The sequence below is a fragment of the Furipterus horrens genome, unplaced genomic scaffold (assembly GCF_987537825.1).
Source record: "Furipterus horrens unplaced genomic scaffold, mFurHor1.1.pri manual_scaffold_5, whole genome shotgun sequence".
Lineage (NCBI taxonomy): Eukaryota > Metazoa > Chordata > Mammalia > Chiroptera > Furipteridae > Furipterus > Furipterus horrens.
Window position 1 is genome coordinate 12,695,062 of NW_028327175.1, and position 12,805 is coordinate 12,707,866.

Here is a 12,805-nt window from a genome sequence, read left to right on the forward strand (position 1 = left end):
CTTTGCACAAATCAGAATTGAATCACAACACTGGGGTATCTCCCCATATTCAAGGGGGAAAGATGGAGACCTACCTCACGACGGGACTAGTGCCAAATAATTGGGGCTATGATTAAAATCCACCACAGGCACCAAGAACCAAGATCCAATAGAACTTCATCAGTCACAGGCTCCTTATTTGCAAATTCACCTATTCGTTAAAATTTATTTATAGCTCCAAAATCAACAGAGTGGCACTGTCACCAGTATGTGGCACCAGCCCAACAAGCTCAAGTCTCCATCTCTGAAGGCTGATTCTAGGGATTTTCCAAGGCAAGGGTAGTTCTCCTGGTGCCCTGGTTGCTTCCCTTTTCCAGACCTCTACAGTTGTTGCCTAACCTCAGACCTGCCTTGCTCACAAACCTAGGCGTAGTCATGCGTGGGCTGCCCCCTGGTGCTGTCCTTGGGAAGAGAAAAGCTGTGTAGCCAACACAAACAGCTGTTATTTCCCATTTAAAATCCAACACAGGTGTACAATTATAATCTTGTACACCTGAAAATTATATTATTTTTACCTCCCCCAAGCTTAACTTAAAAATAAGCATGCAAGAATATCTACATTTGACTAAACAAAAATCAGTTTTTAATCAGTTTTTATACATGTTTAGGGTATATATTTTCTACTTTTCTCTGAGACAGAAGGAAAATAAAATATCTGGAAAAAGATATAAAAGGAAATACTGTATAAGATAAAATCAACACTAAGTCTCAGCAGGGAAGAAGCACCCTGGGAGGAGAAATCAGAGTGATAACAATGGCGGTGCTGATGGGCTAATAACAGAGATCACCTTCCTTCAACTCGGTGGAAACAATTGCAAACCGAGTCCACTGGTGGAGGCACAGGGAACAAGCTTAAATCCACAGCTGCACAAAAGGGCGATTAGATTTGGGCTCATCGTCTTGCACCTGCTCCTGATTTTAGACAACCAGTGGACCAATGAAGCATGAGATTCCGTGAGCTCTCCCCGGCCGCTGTGGCCTGAGAAATGGACCAGTTCTTTGTTGCTCCAGAACAAATTGTCCTTTATGGCCTTTATGATGCACTGAAGAGCAGAAGATTAAGAAAATGCTCCTTCATGTGCCTGGTGGTAAGGGACCAGCTCAGCTGAATGGGCCTCTGACCCTCAGAAGGATGAAAGGTACAAGCTGGGAAACATTTCTCCTCTCTTTTTTATGTGGGGAGCTACAACTCGGGGACCCATCAATATTATACCACGGGGGAGATAGCAGGGGATCATTTTTAAACTAGATTTGTCAGATTGGTGGGAGCAGGGAAATCGGAAGTGAAGGTAGTACAGCTATGAGCCTCCATGGTCCTGCCCTATCCACCCACCATGGAAGAAGACCAAGGGCACACTGGGGCTTCTCATAGTGGCCCCGGGTGTGTGTTCGTCCCATCTTCACACTGTTCTGAACCCTCCTGTCTCTGCTCACTCCAGCCCGGTGCAGCCTGGGCGGTCAAGAGGCGTGAGCCAGGGTTCTCTAAAGCTGCCTAAGGTCTTTTCCATCAGGCCAGAGGTGGCGTTTCTCCTGCCAAACCTGGGCCCAGAGAGATGGTTGCTTAGGCTTGTCCCTAACATTTGCGGGGCCTGGAGCACAGTTGAAGGACCACACACCAAACGTCTTAATGTCTAGAAGTTATCAGACAAGCTGCATCCCGGCCCAGCCTGCTCCCCAAGGACTGCCCTTGTAACTGAGGGGATAAATGAGCGCCATGGGCCAGCCTGGCCTCCCGAGAACCTGGCAGCCCAAACACAGGGCTCCCAGGTCATGATTGAAGCCAAATCCATGGCAGAGACTCACCTGGCCAAACCCATTTCCCTCCTCCATCTCTCACTTTTCTGACTCAAAATCTGCAGACAGTTCTAAACACCTTCCAAACCCATATCATTCAGGCACAGAGGGAGCACAGTTATCTGGGGAACCTGTCTGGACAGGGCACACCCATCTCCCTTGCACTGTGCATCTCTTCCCTGTGGCTCTTCCTTAGTTATTTCTAGCAAATTATGTTTCCTAGAATATGGGGTCACCTGAGGTTGTGGTTGGCCAGGCAGATGTGCAGGTAGCCTGCATACCCCATTTGCAAATGCTGCCTGAAGTGGGGCAGCCTTGTGAAATGGACCCCTTCACCTGCGGGGTCTTCACTAACTCTGAAAGTGTCAGAACTGAATTAAATTGTGGGGCGCCCTGCTGGTGTGAGAGAATATGAGCGCGCGTGTGTTGGAACATGTCTGGTATCAGAAAACACACACACACACACACAGTTGTTCCTTTCTGATAATTCTTATTCATTCAGATGGTTACAAAACTAATTAAAAAATAAAACTCTTCCTAGACCGCAAAGACAGCAGAAGCGTTTGTGATCCGCTGTCCGTGATGTCTGTGGCATGCTGGCCCCGCTGAGGCAGGGCTCACTTAAGAGGACCCCCGCTGTCCTGCCCCGGACTGCAGGCAGTGCTGCCCACTCTGCTGTGGCTCCCGGGAAGTTGACAGCTGAAGCAGACTCTTGAGGAAAGGGAAGCTGGTGGCTAAGTAGGATCCAGGATCATCTTGCAGGAAGGGATAGACGAATACATGGAAAATGGTGCTTCCACAAGACTGGCAGCCTGCTGAGTCACTTCCGCCCAGAAGCCAAAGTTTCAGAAGGCCGCCCAGGAAGACAGGCGACGTTGCAGCTGTGACTGCCCACACAGAGATCAGCAGACAGGAGCCAGGGTATCCTGAGTTCAAACTGCCGTGTGTCCCAGGCAACCCCAGGGCCCTCACTTCCTGTCCTGCCTACTGACTCTGCCGACGGCCAGGAATGGGCCTCACAGAAGGCCCAGAAACAAGAGCAGTGGGCAGAAGGGACATGGCCTCCAGGCCTGTTTCAAGTTCGTGGGAAATTATCCTTAATTATCCTTTCTCTGCACTCAGACACAGAAGCTAATTTTCATCCTGAATGATTAATAAACTGTCAGATTGCGCAAGTAGTTCCCACATTTCATTCTAGAAAGCTGAACGCCATCAGTCACTCTTTATCAAGTCGTCATCAAGCCAGTGTGTGGATTTGGGGGTCAAATAACAGCAGAACCACACAGGAGTTTGCTATCTTTTGTTTCCATCTGGGGGTTACCAGGAATGGGATGCCAAGGAGGGACTTCGGGGTGAAGACAGGAGACAGCATGTTTATTTCTCTCCTCTTTGGTCAGGTGAGTTTTATTATTATTTGGTTCACCTGAGAACCTCTCAGTGTGCCTATAGACCTCAAACAAGATGACATGCAGGAAAAAGCTTGAAAAAGACAGTGGGCTAGAGATGTATCTATTGTCATTCAGTCGCCTATAGGAGAGTCATCGCTGTTCCAGTCCTCATCTCTGTCACCCTCAGTCACTCCCTCATATTCATCAAGGCCTTTGGCTTCCTTCCTAGGGAAATCCAATGTCTAATGGCCCATCCGACTCCCCAGTCATACAGTGTCAGACTTGAGTTTGCATAAGTTACAAATGCCAGCTCTTTGGCCTAGATCTTCGTACAATAATTCTGACTCAGTGGGTCAGGAGAAGGACCCAGAATTTGTAGGTGATGCTGATATGGATGGTCCAAGGGTCACAGAGAAGTCTTCCATTTTCTTGATTCCTTGATGTGGTCAGTGAAATTGACCTCAGGTCCTATAGAGGTTTTAAACAGGGCTAGGTCACTTCTAATCTTTGAGGTTTCAAGTATATTTTTTTAATGAAGAAATGTTAATATCGTGGTAAATTTGAATGTTTATATAAATAGGTACCCACTCCCCCCCCATTGCCCTGGCTGGTTTAGCTCAGTGGATTGAGCGTCGGCCTGCGAGTTAAGTGTCGCTGGTTCGATCTTCCAGTCAGGGTACATCAGAGAAGGAAAACTCTGACTCCAAAAAACCTCCGCTGCCTTGCGGCATACCTCTTCTGGGGAAAGGCTAAGGGAGTAAACCCCGACAGAAAATCCGGAGCCGGAGTCCCTAAGGCGGTTTGACGTTGTAGTCAACACCGGCAACTCCTGCGGCGCACCTGAAGCCAAGCTGTATCGACTCCGTCTTTCCCTTGGACCCTTCAGCTGCGAAGAGAGGGGTGTCTGCTGCATGGGCAACAGCAGACCCTCCATATCACCCTGCCCAGGCTCTGTAGCTTCAGCTCCACTGGAGAGGACACTCCAGCGTCATCGCAAGATGTCGATTCAACACGGGAGGAGACAGATGCCATGTCACTCCCGAGTCGGACTGCACAGCCATTCTTGGCGGTGCAGATAGACACTTAAGAAGCTACACCATCGTCTCTCGAGACGGACGGCTGCCGACGACGACCCACTCCCCACATATAGACACACACTCACTGCATTTAGGGTAAACAACACAAGTCCAACATGAATCGTTCCTGAAGAGGTCAGCCTTGGCACAATGTCTACCTTGGTCCTAAAGCCTTGGAGAAGCTCCACTTCCAATAGCAGCTCCCTCTATCTTTCTGCTCCAGCCCCACTGCTGGGTAGGGCCATAGCTAGAAACACACATCAGACAAAGCAGCTGGGTGCCTACACGGACGATTGCCTGCTCGCATCCATGTTCAGTCTTTAGTCAATTCTATTGAAGGGATGGTTGACCTGAAGGGTTAGACCGTACCCTCCATGGGTGGATATTGACCGGAACTCCCATAGAGCCAATCACCCAGGCAATGTGGGAGCCTCTAACATAAACTTTAGGGAGACCAGAGGGAAAACTGCTTGAACCAAGCCATACCTGGGGGAAGTTTCCAGAATATCCTGCCTTCCTCTTTCCCAGAGGTCTTTTCTCCTCTCACTTGGGTGACCACCATGTATGCCTGCTTGTAGAAAAGGTTCAGCTATCAACTTCTACACAAATGTGTAGCGAGCTAAGTCAACAATACTCACAGAGAGGAAAGGGTAGGACAAAAACAAAAAAATATGGCTTGTTTCAGTTGGATCCTCAATCCAAAAATGTGGGTGAGGTGTCTCCCTCTTCAGCCATGTCTGAGACACTATAAAATACTAGTTTGGTTTAAGTAGAACCATCTGAGGTGCATGTTGAAAATTGGCTTTCTTGAGGTTCAACCCAAACCTAAATAACTCAATCTAGATGGAGACCAGGAATCTGCATTTCTTCTAGAAAAGGAGCCACCCTCCCCAGGTGATTTTACTATAGGTGGTCCCCCAAGCTCACCGGAACATGCAGTGTTGTAAAGCAGTGGGCTTCCTAGAAGTGTGTTTAAAAACCATGTGTCCTGTCGTACTTTTAAGTTGACATCTAAAATTTTTCATGGGAAGTTAAAGTTGCCAAAGTATGTACTTTCTGCTATCCTGTAAATATTCATATTTTAAAATAAAAACTTATTTCACTCTAAAAGATGCCTCCTCCAAGCCATGCATGGGGTGCTTCCATTTAACTCTTATTTTCATTACAGCCTAGGACCCTGCGAAATGGATTAGCTTGAACCATATGAAGCTGCCATTTTTGTGGGCCAAAAAATGGTTGCATATTGGCAATTTAAACGGTTCAGCCTAATATTTCAGACATTGGGGAGCATATGAATACAAGATTTTGGGAGCCGGGGAACAGAGATTGACCCAAACCTAAAAGGTCTGACCAGATAGCCATTGATTGAACTGGTGGACCAAGAGCAGGACAGGGAGTAATATTATTAATAATTCTCTGATTAACAGATGGTGAATGATGGGCTTTGTCCTTGCTGTTGCCCCTGCCTGGAAGTTCCCCCAGATACATACAGCATTTCCCACTCACATCCTCAAGTCTCACCTCAGTGAGGCCTCCCTCATTGCCCTTACCCCTAGGAAGGTCTAGCTCCTCTCCTGCCTAGTTTTTCTCACAACTCTTATTTAACTTATTAGCCAACCCCTACAACTAGAATGTAGACACTATATGTGCAGGGGTCTCTGTATGTTCCCTCCCACACCCCCCATTCATAGAAGGCTGCCTACCATGTACTGTGTGCTCCTAAATGAGCAGATGAACAAGTGATGAAGATCTGTATACTGCATCTAGGCTGCTATGGAAATAGTCAGATCTCATAGGAACAGAAAAGTGTATGACAATACTGACTACAAACATGACTTTCACTTAATAACATAAAATGATTGTTATCATCGCTTTAATGTACTACAGCCCAGCACTCTGCATCTGCCTCCTAGGTACTACATAGGACTATCCTGTTCAGGTCTCTGTCGGGGAGGTTTGTATGGGTCTGGCTTCCTTTTGGGAAAAGAGGACAGTCTGCCACAGAAAGATGGACAGTCTGCCACATACTCCTTTAACAGAACAAGTTCCTGAGGGGGCAAGTGGGGGCAAAGGGCAGAGTAGAAAGTTCAGTATCCAACTCCAGTTTTGGGAAAAATAATCCCTCCAGGGGCATCGAAGTGGAAGGTGATTGAAAGCAGCTGCCATTGATACTCCCCAGTCCCGTTCCATGTTGAAAACCTTTCTGTAACTGTCAGCAAAGGGCTGTTGCCAAGCCTGTTATGAAAACATATCCTAGGCACTGGCCCTTCCTCTCTAAGATCAATACAGTAAAGAAAAGCCCTCAAAGACAGTAACGTACCCTAACTCCTTTCTGCTCATCATCTTCCGCTGGGCTGTCCCACTGTGCTGAACACAGTGTATGAGGCTTTGAAATCAGGACCACACCCAGGGATTACCATCCAAAAAAATAACATAGCAAGACAACTAAGTTCTCATTTAATGTCATGGGTAGGTTCTTGGAACTGTGGTGAAATGACACATGATAAAACCATTTTTACCACAGGCTAGGTGATATAAACAAGAGTTAAGTCCCTATGGCATCTCACCAACACTGTAACAAAACGACACTGAACAAAATGATGTTGAACAAAAATGTTATTTGAGGATCTGCTGTAAGTCTAAGTGGCTAGGGCTACTTTTGACCTTCAGATTCTGCTGGGTCTAACAGGCATCCTGGAATGAATCATTTTACATCCACAGTCTTGAGTACTTTTCACAATAACTTCCCCCACCTAGTAATGGGTTGGCCCACCAGTCTCTTACATTTTTTCCATAAGGTGGCTCTAGTAGTGCTTAGTTGTCTTTAACTTCATTCAAAACAATTTTGTTAGATCGTATTGTGACAGCTGTTGTATCAGCGCGCATTAACAAAAATTATCAAAATTGGTGAATTTTTGTGTAGCCATTTTGATGTTGAAGGTGGAAGAAGATACGCAACCCTTTCAGCATATTATGCTTTATTATTTCAATAAAGGTAAAAACACAGCGGAAATGCAAATCAAGATTTATGCTGTATATGGAGAGGTTCTGTGACTGATGAAATGTATCAAAAGTGGTTTGCAAAGTTTCTTGGTACTATGGACATTTCGGCCAACAATTCTTTGTCTTATGCATTGGAAGGTGTTTAGCAGCACCCCTGGCCTCTACCCGCTAGAAGCTAATGGTGGGAAATAGCCAACATACTCAAAATATCCAAATCAATAGTTATTGGTGAACGTGAAAAATGTGTCCTTTATTTTACAGAAAAAAAATGTAATGGACTTTTTGGCCAACCAAAAATAAGGAAGAAGGCTCTAGGATGTTTCTCTCATTTAACCATGCAGTGAGGGAGCTGAAATGGATGGAGGAGCTACAAAAGGAAAGGAAAAAATCCCAATAACAGCAACAACGGAGAAAGATGCCGCTAGCTTGCTTGTTTGGAAGCTGAGTGTAAATCCTCCAGCAAACTGCCATGAACTAGGTGGCTTAACAGTCCTGTAGGTTAGAAGGCCAGTGCGTGTCTCCAGGGTGTCGGCGGAGCTGTGTGCCTTCTGGAGGCTCCAGTGGAGAATTTCTGTGCCTCCTGTAGCTTCTAGAGGCCACCCTCATTTCTGGCCTCATGGTTTTCTGTCCCAGCCTCAAAGCCAGCAATAGATGATCACATCTTCTCTCTTCTCTTACCTTCACCTTTGACTTTCAATAACCTTGTAATAGCCACCTGGATAATCCAGGTTGCTCTCCCAATCCTAATGCCAGCTGATTAGCAACCTTAATTCCACCTGTGACCTAATTCCCCTTTGCCATGTAACCGAACACGTCAGAGGTTGTTCTGGGGATTAGGGCATGGACCATCTTGAGGGTGGGGCACATTATTCTGCCTGCCTTAAAGGGGAAGGTTACAAAGGCCCTTGCCACCCTCGTTAAAAGAGTTTTTATTTTAGCCTAAGGACAGAAGGGGGTCATTAAAGGGTTTTAGCAAATGAGTAACATAATCACACTGTGTTTTAGGATAAACTGTTATGTTGTTTTTCTTTATAGTTTGAAATGGGGTCTGGGTGCTTTGGAATGGAACTCCAGGCCTAGTCCTGATCTTTGGTCCTGGAGAAAGGCCTGTCCAGAGAACAGAGGAGAAATTGTAGGTGCAGTACTTCAAGTGGTCACTAGTTGCCCAGTTCTTAAAACTCATTTTCATCCAAATCTAGACATGAGAGTCTACCGTAAACTAGACAGATACAGGCACACCTCGGAGATGCTGCAGGTTCCGTTCCAGAACACTGCCATAAGGCAAGTATCACAATAAAGTGAGTTGTAATCTTTTCTGCTGGTGGAGGGTTTTGCCTTTAATTTGTAAAAATTGCAACACCTGGGGAGCACAATAAACTGAGGTCTGCCTGCAGCCTCGTTAAGTCCTGCTAACCCGCAGTCACCTCTAGGGAGCCAGGCTGGATCAGAGAATTTATTTGTAAGTCAGAGAGCTGCCACCCATAGTGGGAACTTGCACACACACACACACACACACACACACACACACACACACACACCACCCTTCCCTTTGTCTGAGTTTCTTCCCACTTCCCTATATTTATCAGTACCAGCATCTCCTGCTTCTAACCAGGCTCCTTTCCATAGACAATTCAGGAAATGTACCCGCTTACCTCTATATCTGCTTTACCATGGAAACAATACTTCCCAAGTCCTTACCGTTTTAGCAAGAATAAGACAAAATGCCAGAAACATTTTATGCTCTTTTCAATAAAACAATGCACTTCAAAAGGGGAACCTTCTGGAAATAAAAGACTTATTAGGAGCCCAGCCTCCCTTCTGAATGACATAGATATGCCACAGCACCAAGAGCAGGCTCAAGATCTCGTTCAACTGTACTTAGTTAATTAGCACAATTGTTCTGCCAGCTCACAATCAGCTGTCCATAGCAGCCACTGGTTGCAATGTGTTTACTTGACGGAACAGGTGGCAAGCCTTTGCTTTCCTCCTTATCTCCCAGCGGGAAGATATAATCAACACTGAGCAACAGGGGCTGTCCAGCCTCAGGCCTCCCCTCACTCCCAGGGCTAAGGGCTGGGACATCACCACAGGTTGCCTGACTTTACCCACACCTTCCGTTGGTCCTAGACGATACAGACCACCCAGGCCACCCTAATTCCATCCCAAGCCCTAGCTACTTCATCTCATTTGCTGGTTCCCACTGCTCATTAGCTCACTCCACCTGGGTCTCCAAGATGGAGACAGAAATCTATCTGGCACATCCCTCCCTTCCTCCACAACATGATATGAATGGAGCCACGGAGCCCCAAAACTTGGGTCCCAAACTCTAACACTTGTTAGCCGCCTTCACTAGTTGTATAATAATATTGCCCTCAGAGACATATCGCAAGCATTCAATTAGTTAACGCACATTGAGGATTGCTTCTCAAAGTGCATTTCATAAACCAATGTCATCCGTAAATTTCTGGCTACCAGTCTGAAGCTAGATAAATAAGAAAATACAGTTAAGTAGAGAGTATTTAGAAACTTGCCAATCAAGTCTCATTGAACTGATAGGTCTCTAATGCAGGAAGAAAGCTCATTTGTCCACTACAGACTTTAAATGTTGACATATATGACATTTATTCAAAGTGTTCATTAAAGGGCCTTAATATGGGAGTCTGTTTCACTCATAATTTTTTTGTGAACTTACGATTGTGAAATAACAAGCTATTAGTATAATGATGATTATATTAATCACTTATACATACACTTTCATTGAACAATATGTACAAATTTTTTTTTCTTTTTTCCAATTAATTTATTTTTATTGCATTTTGCAAGAACACCAATCTGTGACAAATTGGAAATTAAAGGAAAAATCTAGTCATTTGTCATAGAGAACTTGAGAAGCACAGACTTGGAAACTACCTGGCACAATGTAATGTAAAGCACATTAAAAAGTGCCAGGCACATACTAGGTTTTCAATTAACATTAGCTATCATTATTTTCACGTTAGAGATGAAGAATCTTAGACAGAGAGAGGTTAGCAATTTCCCCAGTGCCCCAGGTCCATGGCCCTAGTCCAGCTGGGGACACTGTACAGGATCTGGACATACTTGCCTGTCTCCCTGGGGGAGATTGCCAGGAGTTGTCTCAGTTGGGACAAGGGCGTCCTGCAGAAAATCCTGCAGGACCAAAAGGAGCAGCCAGAGACAGATGGGTCCCTCAGCCTGTCCTCAGGGTGTTCGTGGAACCTGCAGGACCTGAGACAAAATGGGATCACCCAGGAAGCACCTCCAAGTACATTGCCCAAGGAACAGTGGCAACCCTTAGTACCCACCCAGACATGGGGACTGTGGGCCAGCAGGGTGCCTGGCAACCTGGAGGAAAAGAAACACTGTCCAGAAACAAGGGGATCCATTGGGCGGCACGAGGTCTCTAGGGCTCCCTGGGGACACCGACTCCCCGCAAAGCCACAGGTAAGGTAAGCTATGCTTCAGTATCAGATACAGCCTTAGGGAGACAGAGGAAAAGAAGCTACTCGAGGGCTTGAGCACGTGTAACTAACAGACACTGAACCCCACTTAAAGGGAATAAGTGAGCTTTAGACTGGATTGAAGATGTAGTTCATTTTTGCTGTTAATAGTTGCAGCTCTGAGTCGTGACAGTTGAGTTTTCTGCCTTGGGGGAAGTGAGGCAGCGAATTAAGGAACCTGTGAATCTCATGCTCAGTGGTCCATTTCTGACTCCTTCCCCCAAGGCGCCGTGAGAGCTGAGTCCGCGCACAAACCTGGTCTCTGCTGTCCCCTGAGCCCACGTCCGTCCAAGGTGCACACGCGAGGACAGGGGAAGCCAAGTGCCACAGCCCACAGCACAGCATGGAGGTGTGTTTGCAAGCCGCGGGGAGCATGACACCTCGAGAAAGGTGCCTGTGACAGCAGGGGAGACGGGGGCAGGTGGGCAGGGCTTCTTCCTAGGACTAATGAGGCTTTTCCGGGCAGGAGCACATCCCTCTGCGACCTGCATTAATCCTCCGTCGAGGGGTGACAGTGGCAGGAGGATAATCATGACTTGGGGAGCCCGGCCGTCCAAACAGATGGCAGGGCAGTTCCTGCACCGGCCTCCAGTGCAGTGATGGCCCAGTGAGCCTTCTAGATTTTTCCGATGCACATTCAGTTTGGGCAACGCCGGCTTCAAAAGCTTAGCTAGTCGGAGAACTGAAATCTTTTTCCTAGAAGAAGGATGACTTTTACATTTTTGAAAATAAGTGCCAATTAGATGTCAAAGCCCAGGAGGAGGGCAAACAGCCCGGTTTCCAGTTCTGCGATCAAAGACAATGATTAGTGGCTTAGATGAGAAGCTGCGCCCTGATTGGGACCCTCAGCTTACAAAAGTGTGACTAATGACTGCTAGGAAATGTTAGACATCTGAAATTCAAATGCACAAATAAAAGTAAAACACGTTCACATCCAAATTATGGGAGTACAGCAGGTGTCACAGACATGACTCCAAGAGACTAGCATCAATAATTCAACATAAATAATAGCCAGCTTTATTCATAAATTCATTAATTTACTTTAAATTTGTTAATATGCCTTCAAGGTATCTATAGTTCCCATGTAAAGTAGCAATTCTCAAGCTTTGGTGAACATAAATCCCTTAAAGGAGCTTGTTAAAATATATATCCAGGCTTTTCCTGTAGAGATTGATGTGCCGAGTCGGGGATTAGCCCAGGATTTTAACAAGAGCCCTAGGTGAATGGGAAACGTGTTAGCAGGTTAACCTTTGAAAACCAAACACTTAAGCACTGCTGACCAACTGCTCTCGCCCCCTGTCCCCCCAAACCTCTTTACCGCTGCTTCTTCAGCCAACATTTCCATTTAACTGCACAGCGGATCAATGCTCATTGAGTCAGTTAACACAGCACACCCTTTTCCAGAGCCGTGGACACCGTAACAAGATTCACTAAAATTGAATTTTAAAAAATAAATATTGATTGCAAGCATTCAGATGGCAGACTAACAAAGGGTGGTTCTCTGGTCCCATGATGCATGAACATGCCCATGCAAATCAAATGCATTGGGAGATGCATTAAATTTCACCCCCTGGATTTCTGCCTACAGGACAATATAGTAAGAGTGGGAGTGGACACTTGTCATCCTTTTAGGTCACACAATACTTGTTCAGTTCTATTCCACTACTGGGCAATTTCCCCCCTTATGCATGTTACCAACATTGAAACGAGGAGAGCCAAGGAGCAAGACTTTCACCGGGAAGAAGGAAGCACCATAAAAACACAGCAGGCAGAGAGAGGTGGGTGGGCCAGTGGGGAGAGATGCCCAGCTTTCCAAGGCAGCCGGGGTGGAGATGACAGGGCCGTTACCCTCCCCAGCACAGGTGTAGCGAGCCAGGGGCCGCGTCCTTCCCAGGCTGTAACCAGCTCCATAGGGAAGTCCGGCACTGCCCTCTGGGACTGCTCCTGTCCAACCCCAGCCCCCACTCCCTTCCATAGGGTCTGTGAA